The 15,893-nt window shown below is 41.2% G+C and overlaps 1 long non-coding RNA gene across 1 annotated transcript; it reads right to left on the bottom strand.

The window, feature by feature from the left end:
- Positions 1 to 11,766: 11,766 nt before the first annotated feature.
- On the bottom strand, positions 11,767 to 15,028 carry LOC311059427. The gene is made up of 3 exons (XR_014602163.1): positions 14,981 to 15,028; positions 11,883 to 12,088; positions 11,767 to 11,802 (listed from the first exon to the last, which is right to left on the bottom strand). It is a non-coding gene; the product is annotated as an uncharacterized lncRNA (long non-coding RNA).
- Positions 15,029 to 15,893: the final 865 nt, after the last annotated feature.

The following is a 15,893-nucleotide window of genomic DNA, read 5'->3' as shown; positions in this document are numbered from 1 at the left end:
ATCATCTTGTCTTTTAACAGGTTTCCTCTTCCCTTATCACCACATCCACATCCTCCTCTTCCTCCTCTGCTTGGCTGGTCAGGTTGTAGTTGTCACATTCACAAGCTTTAACTAGAAGTTATACAATTCAACTGTAAACATTGATTCAACTATTTGTACTTGAATTATTGAGTAAATGATCCAAAAACCTGCCTGAAGTCATCTTTATCTTGACTAACTGGGACGTCAGCCAGTCCTCCTGGGGGTCCTTTCTCATCTTGTAAGTTGTGTTTGTTTGGCATTTGGCCATCTAATGGTTCCCTTACCCCTGTCGATCCAATTATTAGGAATTGTACCCTCTGTCTCCTTTCCATCCTCCAACCACACATCCCTGGCATACATGACCTGAAAAAGACAGCACAAACATGTTAGTGCAATATCAGAAAATAAATTATGTGAACCATAGTCAATAAATCACCGGGCAAGTGGTCATGTTAGTAGAGGGCAAAGAACTAGAGGCGGCCGGATTGAAAATGCTACGATTCTCATTAGAAGCAACATGGAGGGATGAGAACAGAAATGACTACATTTGAGTATAAGCCCAGGTTAGAAGGTTAGACGATAAAGCAAGAGAGGTGGATAAAGCGAGAGGTGAGGTAGAGATGGTTTATCTGAGGCGGAGGGAGAAGGATGCTGAAACGCAAGACAAATAGCAAATTTAGGGTGTGCTGAGAGAGACAAGCAGGTGATGATCGAGGAAGGTGCAGCCATGATGGGAACTAGCTGAAAGAAAAAGAAAATGTAACCTTTAATATTGCTGTTCCAGACCATGGCGAAAGGGTATGAGGACATAACCACCAACGTTTCTTGTGGGAGGCAAGCCACCTTGCGGAACAGATCTGTTTCACGCAGTAGTCCATCTTTCATCCTACCCTGACTTGGCTTCCATTTCCTTGCTTGTTCTTTCACTGAAGTCCTGATTGTTTTTCTGGATATATGATATGATTGACAGCCGCAGCAGTGCAGCCAGTCTCATCCCTGACATTGTTGTCTCCTATCAAGGGACCATAGATGACCCACCCCAATAGGGTCCTCACAGCATATGGTCGATCTGCCTGGCTGTTAACCACCTCCAAAAAGGTTCCAATAACTTAGCATTTCTGCCAATCAGTAGGTCAACACCAGAGTCTATTTCTTGCAGTTTGATATGTTTCAAATAAGGCCATGGTGACAAGCCCTGTTGTTTTTGGAATATTGTGTTGTGAGACAGGCATGGTTTTATGAGTGAACACATTAGGGAGTTGTATGAAATCATTTTTGTCCAACTTGGCTATTTCCAAACCTGAGATATGGTGACTGGTCTCAGGCTTCACTTGGTTCATTGTGCGGAGAAGAATATTAGTTTTTTGTCCGGTAATGTTTAGCCTTCTCATTAAGTTTTCAGTGCAGAATGTGGATGTGCTTCCATGGTCCAAAAATGCATATGTTTGCAACACTGTCTCCCTGTGGCTCTTCACTTGAACGGGTACTATGGAGAAGATGGAGGTTTCATCACCGGCCCCAATATGACCACATGTGTGAGGTGAGACGACAGCATTGTTTCCTATTGATTTCTTTTCCGTTTCTTCCAGGGTTGAGCTCTAGGGGGTACGGGCGGGTACGGCGTACCCTTAGTTATGAGACTGTGGGGGCTGGGGGCTCGCGCGTGCTCAACATGCACTCACCGTCAGCGGCCGTCGTTAACACCTTAAAGTTTAAACAATAGCCTCTGAAGGTTAGCGCCGTCAGTGGCGAGACATTCTCAATAGCGTCTACCTGGCTGCTTTGCATAACATTAGGCTACTGGAGAAAAGCCATGTACTTGAATTGAATGTGCACTGCAGAGTGTGAAGGGGATTGCTTAGCAGAGCACCCAGTTCTCTGAGACAAGACAAAGACAAGTTGTCTGATTATTTTAACTGCTTATCTGTGGGTGAGTCTATGTAAAGGGCTTTTATATAAAACTAAAAGGAAAATAAAATAATTGATTAATTGAAACAAAAATAAAAACAACAAATTAACAATGCAACAAAATAATAAGAAATATAAATACATTAATAATCACATGTTGAATACAGTATTAGTAAGTGGCTATGTGCACATGCCTGCGCACGTGACGTCATAAAATACAGTACCCTTAGTTCAAAAATCCACAGCTCACCACTGGTTTCTTCAATGTGGAGTATATCAGGATGGTTTTGTTCACACGTATCACAGGTTAAACGACTTGTGCAGTCTCTGCTTAAGTGTCCTCTTTTCAAACAGCCAAAAACAGACTCCCTTTTCCTTTAAGTAGTCCATCTTCTCTCTGTGTCTTCTCTATTTCATCTGTGGACACCGCTCCAATGTGTGACCACTTTTATTGCAGAAAAGACAATCATTATGATAGCTGATGAATACACTTCTTTCCACTCCATTTGACTGCACTGCCGTTTCTATGGGTGTTACTGTTGTGGCAAAACTGCTTCTTGGAATGTCTCTTGTGTCTCTTGGTTTGATGATGGTTGAGGTTTTGACAGTTGTAGTTTGCTTAGCATCTTGTATGTTTCCAAACAGTGGGTCAGACAGTATTTTTTACCTGTCTCTCTATGAATTGTACAAGGTCAGAAAGCTTAGCACGATGTCCATGCCTCTCCTGTAGCTTGCATGCCTTGTTCCTCCAGGTTTATCCGAGCTTGTATGGATGGCCTTTTGTATATTGTTCAAAGTAATGTAAGCAGTCACTGTAATCGTCAGTCTTTTTCTCCACTCCTCTCTCAAATGCCCTGATAAACATTTCATATTGCAATGGGTCACCATCATAAACTGGAATGTCTCTTGGTGGTAAAGTGGAATACAGATTTTGCTTAACCAGTAAAGCAGTTTTTTCATTCTGTCTTCGTAGCACATTACAAATATCACCTGCAGGGGGTGTAGTGTGAGTGACATGACCTTGAACATTCTTTTTCCCATGAAGCTGTACATTTTCAGTTTGCACATTTTGGTTTATTATATTTTCGGTTTGAACATTTTGCCTGGGGAGAGAGTATTGCATTAGAGGAGTCATGTAATGAGCTTTGGCAGATTTTTCATGAAGTGGTTGTTTTGGTCTCACAACCTGTGGGTGGGAGGGAGGCTTTGTGGTTTCCATTGTTTCCTTTTTAGGTAGGTAGGTATGTATTTGCATTTGGGTTGAATGGGGTTGTTTCCTTTGGAGCAGCAGCTCCTTTCTTTGAGTTTGTCCCACTTGACACTCTTGATGAGTTCCTTGGCCCATGGTTTCCAGTACATGGGCCTTTGCATTTGCTGCTTCCAGCTGAGTCTCCATTTCCAGTTGCTCCTTTTGCATTCTGAGTTGTTCCTGTTATGCTTCAATTTCATATTTTTGTGTAAGCCAGCCACCTGTTCCATGAGAGCAGCCTTTTCAGCCTGAGCTATGATGAGCAGATGAAGTTGAAGATAATTTTGATGGAGTGGATTTGTGTGTGGATTTTGATACATTTGATATACTGTCATGGGGTCCAATGTCATCAGAATGTACAGCACTCCACATTTCACTTTCAGCAGTGACCGGTGTTTGTGGCTCCTTTTCAACAGTGACATGTATTGGTAGTTCCTTCTGAATAATGACATGCATTTGCTGTTTCACCTCTGATAGCCACAGGTGTACATCCTGTACAAAACCTTCCAGAATATACATTTTTGGTTGAAACCATGAATTTTGCCTTGCAATTTCCTCCTCAGGTAATGGCAAAACCACCAATGATGAATGACTTTCCCTTGCTTCATCACACAGTTTGATTAATCTGAAGGTCACTGCAAATCAACAGCGAGACAAAATTAAACATATTACAAACATAAACAAACAGATAATACATATATTACAATATATTAAAAGCAGAAGTGATACTTAGGCGCCTTCCTTCTTGCGTGTATCATCATCAGATGTCCAGCTCAATGACGTGCAGCCACTCCCTCGTCTCAGGTCCCACATGGTCTGTACAGGACACAGAGGTGATTATGTGATAGGCAGTCTGCATAAGCATGCTGTGCAGTCTGTCAGGCCCAAACTGTAGGAGTAGTAGCGCAGCAAAATAAACTTTATCTTGAAAGAAAGAATAAGAAAGTCGGAAGATTACTATAGTCTAAAAACATAAACAAACAGATAATACATATATTAAAAACAGAAGTGATACTCAGGCATCTTCCTTCTTTCGTGTGTCATCATCAGATGTCCAGCTCAATGACGTGCAGCCACGCCCTCGTCTCAGGTCCCACATCAAAGAGACCGGCCTCCGATGGTGGCCTGTACAGGACACAGAGGTGATTATGTGATAGGCAGTCTGCATAAGCATACTGTGCAGTCTGTCAGGCCCAAACTGTGGGAGTAGTAGCGCGGCAAAATAAACTTTATCTTGAAAGAAAGAAGAAGAAACCCGGAAGATCTATAGTCTACTATAGTCAACACTAAATCGCGCACACATACACACTTTGGTAGGGGTTTGGATTGTGTCGTTACCTTGCCATGATGCAACTCGAAAGGTCACTGAAAATCAACAGAGAGACAAAATGAAACATATATTAAAAACATAAACAAACAGATAATACATATATTACAATATATTAAAAACTGAAGTGATACTCAGGCGTTTTCCTTCTTTCGTGTGTCATCATCAGATGTCCAGCTCAATGACGTGCAGCCACGCCCTCGTCTCAGGTCCCACATCAAAGAGACCGGCCTCCGATGGTGGCCTGTACAGGACACAGAGGTGATTATGTGATAGGCAGTCTGCATAAGCATACTGTGCAGTCTGTCAGGCCCAAACTGTGGGAGTAGTAGCGCGGCAAAATAAACTTTATCTTGAAAGGAAGAAGAAGAAACCCGGAAGATCTATAGTCTACTATAGTCAACACTAAATCGCGCACACATACACACTTTGGTAGGGGTTTGGATTGTGTCGTTACCTTGCCATGATGTAACTCGAAAGGTCACTGAAAATCAACAGAGAGACAAAATGAAACATATATTAAAAACATAAACAAACAGATAATACATATATTACAATATATTAAAAACTGAAGTGATACTCAGGCGTTTTCCTTCTTTCGTGTGTCATCATCAGATGTCCAGCTCAATGACGTGCAGCCACGCCCTCGTCTCAGGTCCCACATCAAAGAGACCGGTCTCCGATGGTGGCCTGTACAGGACACAGATGTGATGATGTGATAGGCAGTCTGCATAAGCATACTGTGCAGTCTGTCAGGCCCAAACTGTGGGAGTAGTAGCGCGGCAAAATAAACTTTATCTTGAAAGAAAGAAGAAGAAACCCGGAAGATCTATAGTCTACTATAGTCAACACTAAATCGCGCACACATACACACTTTGGTAGGGGTTTGGATTGTGTCGTTACCTTGCCATGATGTAACTCGAAAGGTCACTGAAAATCAACAGAGAGACAAAATGAAACGTATATTAAAAACATAAACAAACAGATAATACATATATTACAATATATTAAAAACTGAAGTGATACTCAGGCGTTTTCCTTCTTTCGTGTGTCATCATCAGATGTCCAGCTCAATGACGTGCAGCCACGCCCTCGTCTCAGGTCCCACATCAAAGAGACCGGCCTCCGATGGTGGCCTGTACAGGACACAGAGGTGATTATGTGATAGGCAGTCTGCATAAGCATACTGCAGTCTGTCAGGCCCAAACTGTGGGAGGAATAGCGCGTCAAAATAAAGTTGTTGTTTAGTTGTTGTCCAAGTCGAACCAACGCAATCCACCGTGTTCACTCCACTGCTTCGCAGCTGGCTTGTGAGTTTAGGATTCACATTCTCTAAAATGAGTTTAATGACGTCCTCCTCACTGATCTGAGGCTGCCAACGTTGGCACAGAGACCTGTACATATAGGCAAAATGTCTAAGGCTTTCGTCTTCACCCTGTACTCGGGTTCGAACTCTCAGCCAATTCGTCCTCATAGACCAACACGCCCAGGTGTTGGTCTCCTGGCCTACTACATCCCACTAGTCTCTGGCAGTGCCATGAAACACATTCCTGAGTGTCACAATGAGTTCCTCATCCAACAGGGGCTGCATGGCGAGAAAGTCACGGCACTTTTCCAAATAACGCAATAGATCTGAGGTGTCCTCACGCTGTCCAAAGGTGGTTAATTGGAGTTTAATGGGAGATTTGCCCATAAATCCTCCTCGCAGGTCACCTTGTACGTTCTCCCGACGTGTACCTCCACCAGTGCGTAGCGTGGACTGCAGATGTTGATGCGCCTTACCAGATGGTGCAGTAGGTGGTATGACAGGAGAACTGGTTTGTAGTGTGGTTTGAACAGCAGTTCCAGCCACTGAAGTAGTGTTAATATTTCTGTATTCATGGTCTCCAGATTTTTCAAGCATGTTGCTACTGATGATTGAGTGTGTTCCAAATTGTGTACAATAGGGGCAGAGCAGTATTTACAACCCTCAGAACTTCAGTATGGCGTTTCAATTTCCAGTTCATGCTCACTCATTGCAGTTGAATGTCCATCCGGTTCATTGATCTGATTTATTTCACTTATTGCAGGTGAATTTCCATCCGGTTCATTGATCTGATTTATTTCACTTATTGCAGGTGAATTTCCATCCGGTTCATTGATCTGATTTATTTCACTTACTGCAGGTGAATTTCCATCCGGTTCATATATTTGAGGCTGGTTAGCTTGAGTTGACATTGTTTGAGGGTGGTGGTGGTGGTGATGATTTGTTTGAGGGTGGTGGGTTTGACACCAACACGGGTGCTGAGTTTCTATTTCATCAAAGACCCACAAGTTTCCATCAAACTTTTCCATTTTGAAATTGCAAATGTTCCCTTTTTGATCGCGTTTGAATAAATAAAATTGTTATTTCCCACTGAGCTTGTTTGCACAGTTTTGCTTGTTTGTTCCTTTGTTTGTTGAAAATGATCCGGTTTTGCACCTGTGAACTCAGTTGTTTTTGCTTGAGATTGAGGTCCTTTTAAACATCTGGGGTGCCACTTTTTATGTAACGGTTTAGCTTTGATATTACTGTTTGGGGTGCCAGTTAGGCCAAAGCCTAACACGAATTTAGTCCAGTCTGGACAAAAAAAACACTTTTTTAAAAGCCAACCTTACACAGGATTTAAATGCACAATTAGTAGAACCAAATGAACCTTAAAACCTGAAACCAGGGATTGATTACCCACAAAAGAATACCTTCAACTCAATAAACAACAGAATGAATGAAATACACAGACACAAAAAACCTCAGTTTGACTTTGTATTGTAAAATAATCCCCAATCCAGTCCACAGTTTGTCCAATACCACGCAGTTCAGTGTCAGTTCACAGAAAGTCACTATTCACAACCCACTGTTCCTTCAAAACAGGTTATTCACAAATGTATTGAAACCTTGGTTAACCAAAATGAAATAAAAGACAAAATAAAAATGCCCCACGACCTTTACCGTGGTGGCGAACGAATGAATGAGGCAACCAGCTGTACACCGTGTTTGTGTGAGAGAGGAGGGGGGGGGGATAGCTCCAGGAATCCACTCCACTTTTTCCGGTGTGCCTGTGTGTGTGTGCGGTTTGGATTGTGTAGTTACCTCGCCATGATGCAACTCCAAAGGTCACTGCAAATCAACAAAATGAAACATATATTACAAACATAAACAAACAGATATTACATAGATTACAAACAGAAGTGATACTCAGGCGTCCTTTTCTTTCGTGTGTCATCGTTAGACGTCCAGCTCAATGACGTGCAGCCACGTCCTCGTCTCAGGTCCCACATCAAGAGACCGGCCTTCGATGGTGGTCTGTACAGGACACAGAGGTGATTATGTGATCGGCAGACTAAATAAGCATACTGTGCAGTCTCTCAGGCACAAACTGTGGGAGGAGTAGCGCGGCAAAATACAGATTATCTAGAAAGAAAGAAGAAGAAGAATAAAGTTGGGAGATTACTATAGTCCATACTAATAAACACAGATCATTTGTGGTGCAGTTGATTAGTTACAACATATCCGTCATAACCACAAATTAGACAGCACGGCACTGTACCAAATCCCATTAAACAATAATCTCTCAAAAGAAAAATAACACAAACAACAACTTATGTAACCCACATGGTTGTGTAAATCTAAGCATAAGAAGACATCCCAAATCACCTTCACACAACAAAGTTAACTAATACAGGTCTAAGGAGTTAATAATCAATAGAGTCACACTTACAGACAATGCTTGCCTGGCACAACAACAGAAATGGCAGCAAGGGTTTTAAATGCTTTGGTTTTGGCTGAATAGACTGGGATCTAACTCTCTAACCTGTGCTGACCTACTGAACCGGGGAATATACCATTTGTCAAGATAGAGGGAATACAAGTGTTGTGGAGAATATAATACCTTGTGAAAGCCATCATTTTGTTCTAATTTGAATTTGCAGTTATTTTACAGTAATTTAATAACATAATAATCAATGCTGTAGACATAGATCACATTCATGATTTTATTTTATGAAGCACATGTCTTGTAACTATTCCATTTGGAAAATAGCAAGCAGCATATCCTTTTAATGCTTGCATGTATGATTGAAAATAATGCCATACCTTGCTATACCCAATTGACGCCCCTGATAGACCAGTAGTGGAAAAAGTACTCAAATGTTTTACTTAAGTAAAACAATCAATACTGCAATATAGAAATACGTAAGTAAAACCAGAATTCTAAATTGACTTGAGTAAAAGTAAAAAAGTAATGGCATAAAGTACCAAAGTATATGTACTTAAAGTACCAAAAGTAAAAGTACTCATGTAGAATGTCCCTTTTCAAGTTTTCAAATGCATAAAAACCTTTTGAAAATAGTTATAGCCGATCTACAAGCTCATAATGCATCGCGATGCGACACATTGTGAGCTTGTAGATCTGCTATTTTCAAAAGATTTTTATACATTTTGAGAACTTGAAATGGGACATTTCTGCAAAAAGTACATTTTGATGCCAATACTTCTGTACTTTTAACTCGAGTACATTTTGAATTCCAGACTCTTCTTGCTTTACTTTTACTTCTGCTGCTGGGGCCTTTCAGTAGGCCTGTCATGAGCCTCTAGCTGAGGTTGGCTTGGGGGTCCTCTGGCTACTGAGAACCAGGCATCAACATCTTTAATGAATCCATCTTTATATTTATTGACCTTTGAGAACCAATCATTTTGCCTTTCTTGTTCATCATGTGGAATAAGAGGCATCAAAGAATCATGCAGTGCATTGGAATTTTCAGACAATTTCATCAAGTTGTGTGTAGCGGTCCCCACCGAAAGATATAAGACTTGAACTGATCATGAATTGATTACGATCCAAAGATCAACGTAAGAACTGGCAAGACAGTACAAAAACAAATAAAAGACTCTGTTAATTTCCCATACTGTGTGTAAGAACAACAGGTGGCTATCATAACACTAGCTCACTTAAGCTCCACATTTAAATAATAGAACATTCAAACTGTACTGAAAGTGCTTTTTAACATGGCTTTGACGATCAGTCAGCATTACTATAATTACTTTACAATGAATTAAGGCAGATGACTTCGACATCATCACTTATTCTAATGAACTTGTCTTTTTTTAGCAGTTGTTTTTAAACTCATGAAACACGTTTTTTAACCTTTTTCAAGTGCTTATAATGACGTGTTTTTTAACCATAATGTATGAAATACAGTCATATCAAATACCTTCCTTTGCTATGTACAATTCAAACCTTTCATTTTCAACACACTTTACAGAAAGAGTAGCAAACTCAACTCTGGTTTAGTTTGTTCTTATTATCCATAGCACCACATTCCTTTGTTGCAGAAATACATTTCTTTCATTCAAAGTCCTTCAATATACCTTATGCTGAACAAGAGGTAAACAAATCAAGCAATGCATTTTTAGCAATGGTCCTGTCCTTGTATCACTACAAAACACCTGCTTAGCTGCTAAAGTAGCTAACAAAAGTTTGTAGCAACTCACCAATGTTATCAGAAAGGAACGCTTAGCCCTCTGGCAAGACTGAGATGATGGGCAAGGTGTGTGTGCTGTCTTGTGTGGCTTCCATATGTATTTAGATTAGTATTAATTTGTTTGGGCTCTGTGACTCTGTCGCTCTCAGTGATCTCTCCTGCAGTGCAGCTGCAGTGCAGGTTGCCAGGTTGGTTCTGTGGGAATAGGGATTCACAGCAGAGAATGTGGCAGAGACAGAGAACGGGCGGGGCAAGTAGTAGAGGGGTGTCATGTGATTGGGGGAATTCCTCTGTCAGTCTTCATATCCTTGGCTGGCTATGTGCTTGTAGATATGCTATCTTTGTCGTGAAAATATGTGCAAATTGTTGAATATATATTTATATATTTTTAAGTGGACATTTGTAACTCAAATCTTTGCTTCTGAGGGAGTCTACAAATTGTTTTAAAAAATGATGCTATATCAGTGGTTCTCAAACTTTTTCATGTCAAGGACCCCCAAAGTGATATGTATTTGAACACGGACGTAGGGGAGACCATGTTGTTCCAGGGACCCCCGCCTAGAAGCAAAGATTTGAGTTACAAATGTTCGCTTTAAAAGAATATACATATTCAATACATATATTTTTTAATAGCAGTTCTACAAGCTCATTGAGCTCAGTTCGGGGCTCTCCCCCAGGCTGGCAGAGGGAGAGTAGTGCCCAGGATTACAGCTTAGTCAATTGGCACTGGGTGAAAAAAAATGGGTTACAAAAATCGTGGGATAAAAAGAGAAAAGAAAGTGTATTTGAAACAAAACATTAACAGATCACTAATAGGCTTACACACCTAATTAACACTCAGTGATGTTTGTCATTTTTTTATAATACTTTTCAATCTGTATTTCATGAACTGATAACAAACCAAGCTAACCGTCCATAAACTCAACACAATATTAGTCCGGCCGTTTCGAGCAAAAATCGTACACTTTACGATAAAAGCATGACATTTGGCACACCGTTAGGGTATGCCATAAGGAACATTTTTGGCTATAGGGCCATCGCAGTTTTGTCCTGTGGTAACTATGGCAGCCATTTTCCAAAATGGCCACCACCTGCTGTCATTTTACCAATAACTCAGGTGCTAGACCACCTAGGATCTTGATTCTGGTGACTAATCCTACATTTTCAAGGATGAGGAATACAGTGGTACTATTTACAACATGCTACTACCTAACTACATATATCTGGCATTCAGTTAATTCAATAATTGTAAACCCATCAAAATATGTAATGATGTAGTACAGTAGCCTACATGTTTTCAAACTGACACGTGAGAGTCAAGAATGCAGTACTTCACTGTTTTCACTCTTTTATTAGTAGTCGCATTGCATAATTATTTTAAATGGACTATAAGACACAACAAAGACAGAGTACTCATGAGTCATAGCATAATGGCATATAGACCAATTATTTGCGCTGGTTTCACCCAGCGCAAATACACCCCAACCCCCTCTTGTGTGTTGGCTAGTGAGGTGCGTCCTAGCGAGACCTGATAGAATGGGTTTCATTGCGCACATACTGGTTCCGCACATATTGGTTCTTAGCAGTGTGACGTCGTCTGTTAAGGGGTCTATTCAATAAAGCCAGATAATCTACACAATGTTAGTTGCACAGTCCACCACAGTAGCAAAGGGCAGTACACTGAAGTGCTGTCTTAACACATCTGCATTGTCCACTGCATCCCTTTTTGCAACCACAGCGGAAGAGTTCCCGACAGGCCATGCTCGCTTCTGTGTGGTCCAGTGCACTTCCCATCCTCCTGTCAAAATTAGAATCAGCTTTATTGTCAGATCACAGGTTTACAAGTGTAAAGAAGTGGATTAAATTATTTGCATTCACCTGTCTCCTTCCTCTTCCACCCCCATTCACCTGGGGATGGGAGTTCAGGGGCTGCAACCATCGCCTGTCCCCAGCAGTGGCCAGCTTGGTAGGCTGCCCTCTTTGTATGTTGAATCAGTGCAGCTCGTGTTGGGGGGAGTCCATCAATTGTTCTGCCCTTCTAGGTGAATAGCTGCTTCCGTGCCTGATTCACTGATGCCTGGCCGCTAGTATGGTCATAGAGCAATACCACAAATGGTCAGTATCATTATCATGGTCAGTATCATGGTCAGTACCAAGGTCAGTACCATGGTCAGTACCATGGTCAGTACCATGGTCAGTACCATGGTCAGTACCAGTACCATGGTCAGTATCATGACCGGTATCATGACCAGTATCATGGCCAGTATCATGGTTAATTATGGTCAGTACCATGGTCAGTATCATGGTCAGTATCAGTACCATGGTCAGTACCATGGTCAGTATCAGTATCATGGTCCATACCATGGTCAGTATCATGGTCAGTATCAGTACCATGGTCAGTACCATGGTCAGTATCAGTATCATGGTCCATACCATGGTCAGTATCATGGTCAGTATCAGTACCATGGTCAGTACCATGGTCAGTATCATGGTCAGTATCAGTATCATTGTCAGTACCATGGTCAGTTTCATGGTCACCATGATACTGACCATGATACTGACCATAATTAACCATGATACTGGCCATGATACCGACCATGATACTGACCATGATTCTGACATTAAACTGACCATGATACTGACCATGAAACTGACATTCTACAGACCATGATACGTACATGATATTGACATTATACCGACCATGATACTAACCATCATACTTGCCAGGAAACAACAATTTGAGCCGTTATTGTCTCCGCCAGGCCGAAAGGCATGGTGAGAGAGTATGTTTTACCCCTGTCCGTCCGTCCGTCCGTCCGTCCGTCTGTGAACAGCTAATCTCTGGCACCGTTAGCCCGGTTTATTACTGTAAATGTATTACATTATGAGCAGTTATTACATTATGAGTTGCTACAGCAACTCATAATGTAATAACGGCTCATAATGTAATAAACGAAATGTAATAAAAGCTCATAATGTAATAAACTAAATGTAATAAAAGCTCATAATGTAATAAACTAAATGTAATAAAAGCTCATAATGTAATAATCAGCTCATAATGTAATAAAATCATGTAATAAAATGTATGAGCCCATAATGTAATAATGTGTTGCATTAAGAATCTTGCGTAGCCACTCATAATGTAATAACACTGCATAATGTAACCAGAAAAAGTGCTCCCCGGAGCACAGGTCTCCGCCAGGTCAGGGAGGTTATTGTGGCCTCCTGGTGGCGCTATAATAGGCCAATGTGAAAAGGGTGCTATTTCTTCTTAGGCCTTTCAATCGGACACTGCATTCATGATTTGAGGCATTTTGTTCCAAAAATGTGTTTTGCTAAATTAGACCTGCTGGTGGCGCTATAACAGGCCAATGTGAAAAGGGTGCCATTTCTTCCTCGGCCTAGTGGGAAGGTGTGCGCAAAATTTCACGGCAATCGCACACTGCGTTGATGATTTGAGGCATTTTGTTCAAAACGAACCAATCCTGCAAACTTTGGAAGCCAATCTTAGCCAATCAGGATAGAATATAAAAATCGGAGAGACCCGTGTTGATCACATGACTATATAGATACTGTGTACCGATTTGCGTGAGGTTTGGACAAAATCTGTAGGAGTGATATCCAAAAATGTGTTTTGCACAAATCGGCCTGCTGGTGGCGCTATAACAGGACAATCTGAAAATTTTGGGGCAGATGTTCGGCTTTGGCATCCAGGGAGTGTGTGTGCACAGTTTCGCAGCGGCCGGGCTAACAGACACACGGACGGACGGACGGACAGACAGGGGTAAAACATACTCTCTAGCCATGCCTTTCGGCCTGGCGGAGACAATAACGGTTCAAATTGTTGTTTCCTGGCAAGTATGATGGTCAGTATCATGGTCGGTATAATGTCAGTATTATGTACGTATCATGGTCAGTATCATGGTCTGTAGAATGTCAGCATCATGGTCAGTATCATGGTCAGTATCATGACAGTATTATGGTCAGTTTAATGTCAGTATCATGGTCAGTATCATGGTTAGTATCATGGCCAGTTTAATGTCAGTATCATGGTCAGTATCATGGTCAGTATCATGTCAATATAATGTCAGTATCATATACGTATCATGGTTAGTATCGTGTCAGTATCATGGTCAGTTTAATGTCAGTATCAAGGCCAGTATCATGGTCGGTATCATGGCCAGTATCATGGCCAGTATCATGGTTAATTATGGTCGGCATCATGGCCAGTATCATTGTGACCATGAAACTGACCATGATACAGACCATGATACTGATCATGATACTGACCATGATACCGACCATGGTACTGACCATGATACTGACACTGACCATGGTACTGACCATGGTACTGACCATGGTACTGACCATGATACTGACCATGATACTGACCATGATACTGACCATGATACTGACCATGATACTGATACTGACCATGATACTGATAATGATTATTATGATGTAACACTTTACTTTTCTCAACAATATGAGAGATGATTACATTATGAACTTTTATTACATTATAAGCGGCCACGTGAGATTTATAATGTAACACATTATTACTGTAGTAACTGAGTAGTACCACTGTAATATGCCTGACTACGCCACCTCCCGCTTGTGGAGGGGGCAGGAGGAACCCTTAAACCTTATTCTGTTCAACTTCCCTTAAACAGGAACAATTATTTTACTAGAGGCAGTTTGTGGAAAAATATAACAACTTTATTACCATAAAATTACAAAACACATCACTGTCTATTACAAACTAGCACGACAATTAAGGTATTTAAGGCAAGGTATTTAGTATTAAAATGGCAATCTAACAGTTACCTCTCACATTATAAGGAAGGGCGGGTGCACACAGTGAATACCAAAATAACTAGGGGAAAAGAAAAGGGGACAGGCCTCAAAGAAATCATGCAATATAAATACAAAACTCAAATACAAAACATGCAGTGCCAGGTTATATGAATACACACCAATAAAACCAAAGGGGTCCCCAGTGCAGTCCCAAGCTGAGAGGAGAGCCGTGTGCAACAGGGCGGACCCGGCCTTGAACAGGGTTACATGAATTAAACTGCAACAGAACAGAGGAGAGAAACAGTTAAAATATGCCAATATGGATAAATGTTAAAACCTATGCCTACAGTGTACCTTGGCTAGATGGCTCAAACAAACAAAACAAAAAGAGTAAATTAACAGTGGAAAACAGTGGCCGGTGTGGTCCCTTTAAGGAGACAAACAAAACGCATTAGTTGCCAGCCCTAGTATCACACTATAAAACATTATATTCAAATCATTAAAAGAACAAAACAGCTTAAAACCTACTTTGTGTTGCAGTAACGGTGCACACAATATAAGGCCAAGGCGAGGGGGCAACCTCAACACCAGAGCTGCTGTATAAAAGAAGACAGTGATGTTACAAACTAAAATACATTAAAATCCACAAAAAGGCAATGCATAAGATACTGCTTTACCCGTGTCTCCAGGTAGGGCAGACAGAACAGAACAGACACCACCAGGAGGTCACTTCATTTGTAAAACTGAAATAATAAATAAATGCATTAAAAGATAATAAAACACAATGCTGTTGGCTAAATTAAAGTGCTAAAGAGCATGGGAAGCCTCCATGTGCTCAACAGAAAATAGGCAACCAAACAAACAAAAGCCAGTAGTAACATGTGCTCAAACAATAAGCTAAACATTAGCATGAGCTACAACAAACAAAAGGGTCGCACAAAGTAGCAGATCTACAAGGTTCAGTTTTTGGCCTACCATGTGTTCTCCTTCTCCCTGCATGAACCATGCTGCCTACAGCAGAGACAAATGGCTCTCTACTGGGAGGAGCTGGCTTTTATACTTCCTGGTCATGGTGGTCAGGTGCAGTGGGTG

The sequence above is a fragment of the Gymnoscopelus microlampas genome, assembly GCF_963454915.1.
Source record: "Gymnoscopelus microlampas genome assembly, chromosome: 13".
NCBI lineage: Eukaryota > Metazoa > Chordata > Actinopteri > Myctophiformes > Myctophidae > Gymnoscopelus > Gymnoscopelus microlampas.
Note: the sequence above shows the minus strand (reverse complement) of the source record. Positions and strands in the feature narration are given on the sequence as shown.